Below are 12221 nucleotides of genomic sequence, written 5' to 3' on the forward strand. Positions count from 1 at the left end.
GTGATGGCCTGTAAACCTAATATCGTTGCCTATGGTGGTTGAATATCTTTCATGTGTTTATTTCCCATGGAGGTTTTGGTTTTTTTCTGGAAGAAAAAAATGTTTCTTCATGCTTTTTGCCCATTTTTCTATTGAGTTGTACCATATTACTGGTTTCTAGGAGACATATATATTTTAGAGACCACTTCTTTGTTCGTAATATGATTTACAAATGTTTTCTCCCAGTTTTCAACTTATTTTACCTTTCCTTTTTCTCTCTCTTCTCTCTTCCCTCTTTCTCTCCCTGGATGTATTTTGATGAATAGAAGTTTGTAATTGCAATGTAGTCAAATGTTTTAATCTTCAGCCTTTTGCCTTTATCGCCAGTGCTTTTTGTGACTTGCTTACTTCTACTCAAGGCTATAAAGAGATTTTAGATTTTCTCTGTCAAGATTTAAAGGTTTTCTTTTCACATTTAAGTCTCTCAACCATCTGAAACTGATTTCTGTGTATGATGTGAAGCAGGGGTCCAATTTAATTTTTTCCATGTGGACAATGTGTTTTCTTAGTAACATTTATTGAATTGCTCGTACCTGGCCACTAACCTGCAATGCCATCCCTGTCATATATCAGTTTTCACATATTTATGAGTCTGGTTCTGGCCTCTCTGTTCTCTGAGCTAGTTACTCAACCCCTGCTCTAATTATAATAGTTTACAACAGGTATTTATATCTTCCACTCTTATTCATTCATTGGTTTTCAGCTCAAATATCTCTTTCTCAGAGATACTTATTCGTGTCCCTAATTTAAGTAGATGTATACGTTACATTCTAGTTATAGCTTTTACTTCAGTTTATAATTATACATCTTGAATATTCAGCTGTTAAAGAACTGATTCTCACATTTGCCTGAAAGTTCTATTTTGGGGCAGAGCCCTTGTTTCCCCAGGGCTTAGCAGAGTGACTGTCATGAATGAATGAAATCATTTCTGCCTTGCAGCATTTAGCACACTGCCTAGAACATGGTAGATGCTCCATAAATACTAAAGAAAGGAACAGCCCTTTCCATCAGTACTCTACGCTGCTTCCTTGTTTAATTTGGCTCCATAAGACATCACCAGATGACACATATCTTACCTACTTGTTTACTGTCTTTCTCCGCTGTAATGTAAGCTCCATGAGGACAGGACTTGGTTTGTCTATTTAAACTCCTGCTGTATCCCAGGTAGAATAGTGTCTGACAATTGGTAGATGCTCAACAAATGAATGAGTGAACTTCATTTTCTTTGATTCAATCAAAAGTCTTTATTTTTGCTTTTGGAATTCAAAGTCACTGTCCCTTTTCCTGCGGCTTTCTTAGTGTTTGCCTCTCCCCTCCATTCTCCCTTCTCATTTTCCCTTCACGGCCCCTGCGTGTTAGCAGAGAGGCAGATGGCACATCCGCCTTTATCAGCCTTAGAGCAGGATAAAAGGCAACATTTACCTGGGCTCCCAGTAATTTTGAGAGGGCAGAGTCCCCTCTCTCCTCAGCACTCCTACATACTTTATATGTGTCTCTCACACGTTGATGTGCTGCCTAGATTTTGGCTCATTACTAATCCCTTGAAAGTTACCATGAGCACCTCTCTCTCTCTAAATGCCCAGCTTGGGAATAGGGCTGGCAAAGAGCAGGCCCTCAGCAAGTGTTGGCTGCAAAAAAGAAAGAAGGAACATCTGTCATCACTGTTTAAGCATAAAGAGACTCAACCCCCACAGGACAGCTCCAGTGCGGTACCAAGCCTCCCTCACTGCTGAGACTCCCCTTGGGGAACTGATGCCCTGACCAAGTTGATGCTTAATGAGCATTTGCTCGCTAAACAATTTCTGGGCTGTTGTGGACTTTTTATTAGCTTTTTGACCTTGAAAATTACTTATTTCCATTTTATCCCCTCAACAAATGACCACCTCTTAGATGCTAGTTGTTAAGCCTATATTGTGGCATAATGCTCGCCTCCCCTCCCCCCCCCCAAGTATAACCACATTCTAATTCCTGGAACCTGTGAATGCTGCCTTATGTGGCAAAGGGACTTTGTAGCTGTGATTAAGTTAAAGAGCTTGAGATGGGGAGACTATCCTGGATTGTCATGTGAGCACAGAATCACAATATTCCTTGTAAGAGGGATGCAGGAGGAGACAGAAGAAGGCAATGTGATGACAGAAGCAGCAATTGGAGTGATGAACTTTGAAGATGGAGCAAGGGGCTGCAAGCCAAGGAATGCCAGCAGCCACCAAAAGCTGAAAAAGGCAAGGAAAAGGATTTCCCCTCGGAGCCTTTGGAAGGAACCAGCCTTTTTTCTTTTTTTTTTAACCCAGTGAATCTGATTTTATACTTCCGGCATCCAGACTGGAAGAGAGTAAATTTGTGCTCTTTAAAGCCAGTGGTAATTTGTTACAGCAGCAATAGGAAATTAATATACTATATGAATGATTGTTTTTGTCTCTTAGGGCTTGTTTCCTTTTACTTGAATTTATTCCAAAAACACATTTCCTATGATTGGGATCAGAGGAGCCAGGAGGTACCCCTGCCCTCTGGTTCTGATGCTCCTATTGCTGTAATTATGGGTTTCTGTTCTCATGTGAACAGCCTCACTCACAGCCTCCTGCTGCCTGGCCATGTCATCAGCAAGGCCACCTGAGTGCCCACCCACGCCATCCCTTCCTCTTCACCCTGGCTCTGGCCTGTCCTTTGTGCATTGTGCAAAAATGTCATCCTGAAAAAAGGGTGTCAGCAGACAAACCTAGTTGGCTGGGGTGAGCTTTATGAAACAACACTGATGAGCACCTTACCCACTCCAAGCACCCGACACCACGACCAGTGCAGACTTTCTTGGAGTTTCCTTGGTTTTCTTCTTCAAGGATTTTAAAGTAAAGTATGTCAATGCCACCTCATCAGAATTCCCCCACTGAGCACTGCAGATAGCCGTAAAGCAAAGGCAATGCTTTCCTTTCTGGAATGTCTTCACCCTCAACGTGTATAGCAGAAATGTGGCATGGAAAACCTTGCACACTCCTGGCAATGTAAGGCTTACCTCGGCCTGATGGAGTAACACTGTATAAAGGCAAGAGGCTTGAGACACTGGGAATGACCAGAATTTGCCAGAAACTGTTGGGAAAAGTCAGAAGAACAGCTTGCAGTCCTACTCCTGTCATTCCTCCCATGCCCAGGGAATCCTTCCTGAGCAGCCGTGTCTGCAGAGCTACGCCAGTGATGTTAGTCAAGCTTCCCACCAATATTTATAGCAGTTGCTTCAACTCTTCCCAAACAGCATCTGTTGTGGCAGGAGCTGGGGACTGAGCCTCCACAAGGTAGTAATTGTGAGTTCACAACTTGGGCTGTGGAAACAACAGGAGATAAATGGGGCAGCAAATGCAGTTTCCAGGGGAAAGTTCCACCTACTCAGATGGGGTAGGGCTGCCAGCCTGGGGCTGGGAGCCTCGGACTTGCCGTAGGAAAAGGGCTGGCTTCCAGGAAGGAGAGAAGGGGGGAAGCATCCAAACGAAAGAAATGAAGGAAATGGTCCCACCTCCTACTTGAACACAACCAGGACTTCGGTTGTTCACTAACTTGCCCCAGCCTCTGTTTCCTTGTGTATTATAGAGACAAAAGCAGAAGGTTTTTTTTTCAAAAAGAGTTTGTGGGGACAATTTATGTTTTGTTTTTAAGTATGAGTAAGTTAAGATGCAGCAAAGTGAGCTAAAGCCTCCATTCTGAGAGTAATTATAAAACCTTCATTTTCATAGACTTTTAGAGTTTACAGAACATTTCCCATGATGGACCATATCCCTCTGAAATTGTTGCGATCCTTTTACAACCACTTTATTTTTTATATATCTTTATTGATTTCTGAGAGAGGAAAGGAGAGGGAGAGAGGGAGAGAGAGATAGAAACATCAACGATGAGAGAGTTGTCATTGATCGGCTGCCTCCTGCACGCCCCCGACTGGGGATCGAGCCCGCAACCCGGGCATGTGCCCTGACCGGGAACCGAACCTCGTCTCCTGGATCCTAGGTTGATGCTCAACCGTTGAGCCACGCCCAGCCGGGCCTTTTACAACCACTTTAGTTTGGAGAAAGAACCTCAGCGAGAGTCCATGCCTTGCCCATGATCACATAGCTTGAAACTAGCAAAGCTGGGATGCAAGGCCACGTTTCTGAATCCAGCCTCATGTTCTTTCCTGCACCACAGCACCCTGTGCTGCAGTCAGTGCATTAAAAAACATTTTGTTCATGATGCCATGCAAACTTAAAAATTCCTAGTTTGAGTTTAAAGAAGCATTCCATTTTTCAGCTGACAAAGTTGAAGCTCAGAGATGCTTTTGGAGGAAGGTCTGTGATTGGGTCATTTGAGTTGCTTTGAGCGAAAGGGACAATGACCATAGGGCATAGAGCTGTGGATGATGGGTTTTTTGATGTATCAGCTGGGCTGGGCTGTAGCCCCCAGTAATTCAATCAAACATAATTGAGATGTTGCTGTGAAGGGATTTTGCAGAAGTAATGAAAGTCCCTAATCAGGTGACTGTAGGTAAAGAAGATCATCCTGGCTAATCCAGGTGGGCCTGACTTAATTCATTGGAAAGGCCTCAAAAACAGAGCTGAGGCTTCCCCAAAGAGAGTAGGAATTCGGCCTGTGGAGAGTAGCTCAGCCCGTGCCTGTGGAATGCCCGTGTCCTGTGAGCTTCCCTTTCTTACTGCCCTCTGGATTGACTTGCTTAGTCAGCCCCACAGTCATGTAAGCCAATTCCTGGTAGGTCTGCCATAACAAAATATCACAAACTGGGTGTCTTAGAAGAACAGAAATGTGTTGTGTCACAGTTTTGGAGACTAGAAGTCTGAAATAAAGGTGTTGGTAGGGTTTGTTCCTTCTGTGACAGAGAAGCTGTTCCAGGCCTCTCCTCTAGCTTCTGGTGGTTTGCTGGCAAACTTTGGCATTCCTTGGCTTGACGATACTGCATCACCCCAGGCTCTGCCTTCATGTTCATGTGATGTCCTCCTGTGTGTGTGTGTCTCTTTGCATCCAAATATCCCCTTTTACAAGGACACCAGCCACATTGGATTGAGGCCCACACTAATGAACTCGTTTTAACTTGATTACCTCTCTAAAGACTCTACCTCCAAATAAAATCACATTTGGGGGTACTGGAGGTGAGGACTCCAACATATCTTTTTGGGGTGCCCTGGCTGATACCCTCTGTGTGCATCTCTTGGTCACTATCCTTAAAACAGCTTACCAGAAGCATCGGATTCTTCAGGTAGGACATTCCATGTCTCCAGAAACATTGACTCATCCTCTGACCTGGAGATGTTTAAGTCTGGGCATAAGCACAATATAATGCTCAGATCACACAAACAAGGCTAGTGCTTGGGACTTAGCAGAAAATTATTGTTGTTAGAATTCTGGGGCATCTCAATCAGCTGAACTCTGTGGGTATTTTAAGTAAAAAGTGGAGTATTTTTATTGTAACCTGGCTTTGCCATAAGTAGCTGCTTACTCCCTAACAAGAATGAATCACTTGAGAAACTCCATGGGGTTTGGTCAAAGTGCTCATGGGTATGAGGTGTTGGAAGGAAACTGTAATTCAGGTGTCTGGGAACTGAGAGTTGGTGAAAATATTTCACATTTGGAGCCCCTGTCATGTGTCACACACTTGTTCATGGCCAAGAATACCTTATCTGACTTAATCCTCACTACATTCCTACCAGGCATGTGTTATTCACCCATTGTAAGGTTGCAGGACATGAGGCTTAGATGACTCTTGGGTCACATATCTAGTAAGCATAGGCCAAGATTGAGACATACAGATGATCCTCACCCTTTGAGGAGTCTCTGCATTTTCAAATTCACCTACTCACTAACATTTATTTGTAACTCAAAACCAGTACTCATGGTGTTTTCGTGGTCATTCATGGATGGACATACGTGAAAATTTGGAGTCACCTGATGCACGTGTCCCTAGCTGAGGCCTCATGAGGTGACACTGTGTCTTCTTGTTTCAGCTCTCATACTATAAGTAAGTGTTCTTTCCATGGTGTGTGTAGTGCCACTTCTTTGTTTGTATGTTTCGTTGCATTTTTGTGTATTTTGCTGGTGACTTTGCTGTTTAAAATGGCCCTAAACATAGTGCTGAAGTGCCATCTAGTGTTCCTAAGTGCAAGGATTCTGTGATGCCTTTGGAAATGCGTGTGACAGATAAGCTTTGTTCAGGTTTGAGTTACAGTGTGTTGGCTGTGAATTCAGTGAATCAACAATATATATATCAAATAACATGTCGTTCAACAGAAACATACATAAAACCAGAGGCTGTAGGAACCTAACCCTGTATCTCTCCTGGGAACACTGGTTCATTAGTCAGAGACTTTATAGAATAGAACTGCTGCAAATAATGAGACCCAGTTGGATCCATGTTGGGCTCCAAAGGCTGTCCTTGATTAACACATTATGAGGATGAGAATTTGGACCCAAGGGGTAGGTGCCTCTTCCTTCTTACCTGTTTCAGGAATGAAGGCGACTGTAGCCTGAAAGCCTCTGAAGGTCACATTTTCATCGGACTGGAAGCTGATGAGCATTACACTGGAGAAGCTCAGCACAGGCACAGGGGCAACAAAGCCACACAACCGAGCTGGTTCAAGCCCAGCCCAGGCAAGACATGTCAAGGGCCCAGCAAAGAGATGTGACATTGCATTAAAGAAAAAAATAATTGTCCTTTAGGTAACTCTTCGGAAATAAACTTTTCTGGTGGATGTCACTATTTGTTTTCAAAATAGACAGGCAGTTGGCTTCTTTTTAATATGTCTTTAACCCCATCAACATTTCAATTCTGTTTATCTCCCAAATATTCCTACTGGGAACTCCGCTAAGGGAATTGGTTCTATCCAGAGGGCTTATTTCAATAGCACTTTCCCCTTCTGACTCCTAGTTCATGTGACTGTCCCATATTTTCTGTTCAAATGGTCCTTTGATTCTCCCTCTCACTCTTTCCGCCCCTGATGTAGGAAAAGAGGGAGGGCTGGTGAGAGCATAGGGAGGGATGGAGGTGGTGCAGGGAGTGAAGGACCACTGAGCCATATCCTTTTCATTCCCCAAAAAGGCTGGGTCCAAATGCAAACCAGGGAGCTGAGCTCCAGGAACACACACCTATTTCCTTCTTCCTTTCTACATCCCTGTGCACTGTCATGTAGTCAGAAGTACAGTCTCCACTCTCCTCTATTTCCAGGTCCTGAAAGGAAAGCTGAGAAAACTCAACATTACATCCAGAGCAAATAATAGGAATGAATTACCTGATTTTGATTAAGCAGAAAATTCGGATTGTGCAACTTGCTCTGGAGTGTGACCTTAGATGAGAAAGTTAGTGGGATGTTCATGAGTGGGTTAAGTGACTTAGGAGAAGATGCTGTACCACAGGCTCCCAAACCTGCTGAAGCATCGAAGCTGCTGACTACAGTCCGAATGTAAGGGTGCGAAAATATGCAAGTATCTGAGCTCCCTAACTCCCTCCTAGGAGGAGCGAAGAGACTGCAAAGAGCAATATTTGAGCAGTTTGATAGCACTGGCCAGTTGAGTGTGAAGAGAAGAGCAGTGAGAGACAGGGCTAACGAAGCAGGAGTTCAGCTATTAAACATACAGATGACAGGGATTCAGTGGAGCCTGAGCACTCAGCCAAAGACAGGACCACATGGGTAGGAGAGCAGTGGAGGCAGCTGACTGTCAATGGTGAACGCAGGCATGGGGAGAAGCCTCGTCAGAAACAGGATTCGTTCAAACGTTTCTTAAACCCTTGCTGGGATGCCTGCTGGAAGTGAACCCTTTTCTCACTGAGCCATGGTATATGCACATAGTTATGACTTGTAGTGCTAATTTCCAAATTACTATCTTGGCTTAGGCCTGGGATGATGCTGGCACCGGGGGTGTGAGAGCCTCATTTCACTGATGCCTGGCACTCCGTGTAGTATTGAATAGATGCTTTTTCATTACTTGTAGCTCTGGCATGTTCAGGTTTTCTACTAAATTTGTCTTTATCTTCCAGGAAATGCTCATATTTAAAATGTTATCCTCCATCACTAATAACAAATCTTCCCTTAATTCTACTTCCTCCCGAAACATCTGCCCTGACTGTGTTTGGGTTTCAGGAACTTTTAGGAAAAGATCTGTGCTTCCTTCCTCTGCGCCCTCTTTGCCCACTCCCTGGTAAAGCCTGTGTGGTCTTCTTTGTGCTCCTGACACCTGGCTTAACTTGTATTTCAGACACCACCACTGCCTCCTCTCTGTTGTTCAACTGTCCAATCCAGTTCTTCCACCTTTTTATTGGGGGCTGAGGTGGGGACTGGACAATGAGTGCTCGGCCTCCTTCTCTTTAAATTCTGACTTTGTGCAGGAAATCCAACGTATTGGCCACACCATGTTGTTTGTTTACTTTGTTTTGTGTTTTAAATGAACGGCTCCATTCTCTGGACCACACCAGTTTGGTTCTCCCGTGTTTGAGATCTCTTTTTGCCTTTTGAACATATGAGAACTTTCATCTTCCCCCTTTATTTTCTACTCTTCTTTCTCAACTTCCTATTCTCTTGCTTTCAATTATTATTTTAAGAGAAAGACTTCTAAATAAATGCCTAGTTCTACCTTACTCTGACTGCAGCCTCACCTTCAGCTATCTGGAGGCATCTCTGTGCAGATGGCTCACCAGTATTTAAAGAACAAACCAACGAGCATATGCACCACTAATCGAATGCTGAATAAACTCTGTATCCTGACGTTCAAGGCTCTCTATACTTTGACCTGAGCCTCACCTTCCACCACCTCTCCCAGTACGTGTTATGGTGCTCACACCAGCGCCCCGAACCTGTCCTGTGCTGGTTCCTCTGTGCTTGCTCTGTCCCCTCTGCACAAGAGCTTGACGATGTGGGCCTTATTGTCACCGAACTTTTGTTAGCCATTACTCACAAAGTGTTTCTAGAAGGGGCTAGAGACTGATGTAATCTCTGTGCTTTACCAGGTACAGAGATTAAGGCAGCCCTTCAACAAAAAGTGAAGTGCGCAGTTGCCATCTGGTGGTCAGTGTGGGTAGTTACGGGGGAACAGGCCGGTCTGTTATTGGAGGAGTGCTTGTTGAGAGCCTTGTGTGCCAGGTACAGGGAGACTTGGTGCTGGGGATACAGCGGTGAGTAGATCAGACGAAAACTTCTGCCCTAACGGTGCTTATGTAGCTACTGTGGAGATACCGTAGCAAAGTAAGGGGAACCAGAGTTAGTACCTTAATTACATAATGCTGGGGAGCTTGAAAAACCCAGTTACAGTTGGCCATGTCAGTGTAGTTTTCAGGATAACGAAGACTCTGTATGAGGCCTTCTTCAAAAAGGACAGTTAAGGAGCTGCAACCTGAATCTGAAACACAAGGAAAAACATCCAGACAATGGCATCAGCTAAGCAGAGAGGAATCCCTTCGTTTCCCCTCCCGTCTTCCGTGAATGATGCATGACCTGAATCTTCAGGCAGAGCCCGCAAGAAGGAAGAGGCTGGAGCGCTGATTTCCCAGAGCTCACTAGGTGCTCTCAGCTCACTTGCGTGTGCGATAGCGCCGTAGAAGGAGCGCTGTGCCTGGCGTCGCAAGGGCCTGGGCTCCTCTCCACCGAGGAGCCAAGAGGGCCTTGGGAGGGGGCTCCCTGCCCCTCACCTAATTCCTGTGGGGCCTCAACTTCTACAGAAGGCCTGGATAGTGCGTGATGAAAGCAAATGGTTTTACCAGGAAGGTAGTTTGGCTTAATAGCTTTATAGGTGAGATTAAACCCAGCGGCATGATCTGTGGCGTCAGAGATGAACTTCAGCCTCAAAGAGCTGGCGGCAACAAGAACTGATGAAGCGAGGTTTTCACCACAGAATTTCCCTGCGACACAAGAAGATTCTGTGTTCAGAGTCTAGAAGACAGCACCCATTCAAAGACTTACGGAGACCTGAACTTGTCATGAGTGTGCAGGATCGTCTAGCGGGGGTTTCTCAGCCTTGGCACTACTGGCGTTTTGAACTGGACGCTCTTAGTGTCCAGGCTCCTGTACACTGTGCGATGTTCGGCAGCATTCCTGGTCTCTAACCTCCAGCTGCCTGTAATACGCCCTCCAGCTGTGACAACCAAAGAAGCTCCTAGGACATTACCAGTGATATCCTGGGAGGCAAAATTACATCTAGTTAAGAACCACAGAAACTCTCCTTCACTTCTGTTTTTTATATAAGTATCTTTTCTCTCCTACTCATGAGTATCCACTTTTATTCTTAGCTGGATGAGGCAGGGAAAGGTCATTTTCATGCTGCCTGGGAGGCCCCGCAATATGTCTGCATTTGACTCCCGATGGGCTCCAGGTCTGAAATGAGTGTAGGGAGCCTGGTTCCATGGGAAGCAGATGCAGCAAATAAAACACACTGTGGCCTTGCAGCCATCACACAGGCTCAGATTTGTTTTTTTTCCTCTGTCAATCCTGAGTCTCAAAAATTGGAGCCAGGAAATGTGGTGGGTACAGATGTCTCAGTGCCAGACATATTATAACCAGGCCCCCTTGAGCCCTCCTAGCACTAGTGTCCATTGACGATGTGGAAATCCACTCACCAATAAGTCTTTCTTCTAAAGAATGTATCGACAGGTAGTTGTGGTGACAAGACTCTGCATCCAAGTGGGAAAAACTGAGTAACATATGCATTTCCTCGGGTATGGACAGGGTCCAGACACACAGTCTGCAGGCGGATACATCGAGAGGACATTATTTCTAGACAGAAGGTGGCTGTCACGGTTAATGGGCACAGTCAGACCGGAGGTGGGCGTCGGGGAGGAGTGGCAGAGGGGCTACTCACTGCTTGCTGTTGTAATAGAGGTAGGGGCTTTCTGGGAAGTGCAGCTCCCCCTCCGACTCGCTGACCGCACTGTCCTTCTCGCTGCATGTGGCTGGGGGGGGGAGGCGGGGAGCCACAAGAATCAGGCTAATCAGGATGTTTAGTCACAACAGCCCTCGCTTTCCAGGACCTGGACAGACTCTGGAACCTCCCGGGTCTTCACTATGCGTGCTTACTGTTTGTTTTTTTTTCACGAAACCTTTTTCTGCCTTGGCTTCTAGATGCCTTATTCTTCTTGTTCCTTTTAGGTCCGCTTAATCTCAAGAGTCTATGATTTCTTCTCCTTCACTCTTCTTTCTCTGACCCCACACTCCATTCTATAATTGCACGTAGTTCCCAGGCTTTGTCATTAGATTTCATCTCTCTGCCCAGGCCCTCTAACCTGTCTCATTCATATCCTCGGTTTTAACTGTCCTCTCTACGTATCTGAACTTCAGACCTGATTTTTCAATCGTCTCCTAGATATCACCCCTGAAATTTAACATGCTACAAGTGAGATTTCTCTGGGTATGCAGAAGTGTTTCCACTTCTGCTTTGATTACCTTTATCTGCCCTTTTCTTAGACTCTCATGCTCAGAACTTAGGTAGCAGCCTTGACTCCTCCCTCTCCACCCTTCATCTGAGTGACCAACGGGTCCTGAATTCTTCCTGTTTCTGTTCACTCCTTTGAATCCTCAGGCCCTTGCCCTAGGTCAAGCCTTCATTTCTTATCTCTTGAACTAATGTGTAATCTCATAAATCCACTTTGAATCATTTCCCCCTCCAGTCTGTGCTCTGTGTGCTGCTCTTGTATCACTAAAGCATAGCTCCAATCGATTTAATTAATCAACTTCCTGTTACTCAATAAATTCCAAACCTTTTTGACTGGCATTCAAAATTTCCGTAATTTGGTCTCTAGTTACCTTCTGACCTCCCTCAGAAACCCCATCACATATCCTGCACTTGAGTTGCTTTGCCTGATTGACTGGTCTCTGTTACAACCTACGTTGTCCTGTCTTCAGCCTTCAGTGTCCAGCCAGGGTGACAGCTGGAATATGTTTCTTTACCTGTATCCCATTTCTACCTGACAAAATTCTACCCATTCTTTGTCCTCTAAGGTTCAGCTTAGAAAATGTCTGTGATCCAAAGCCTCCCTGTCTGTTTTTTCTTCTTCTGAGCTCTCAGGTACTGTTTCTCACATTGCTTTTTGTAGGTAGTTCCACAGAACCACTGAGGATTGAGCTAAAGATACCTTAGAAGCCATCTGGTCCAAATTCTTTCCTTTATGAGTGAGGAAAGTGGGGTCCGGTGGTAGAAAGGAGTTTCCCAAAGTCACAGAGTGAATTCATTGCAAT

Source organism: Miniopterus schreibersii, assembly GCF_964146895.1.
Source record: "Miniopterus schreibersii genome assembly, chromosome: 12".
In the NCBI taxonomy this organism is placed as follows: domain Eukaryota; kingdom Metazoa; phylum Chordata; class Mammalia; order Chiroptera; family Miniopteridae; genus Miniopterus; species Miniopterus schreibersii.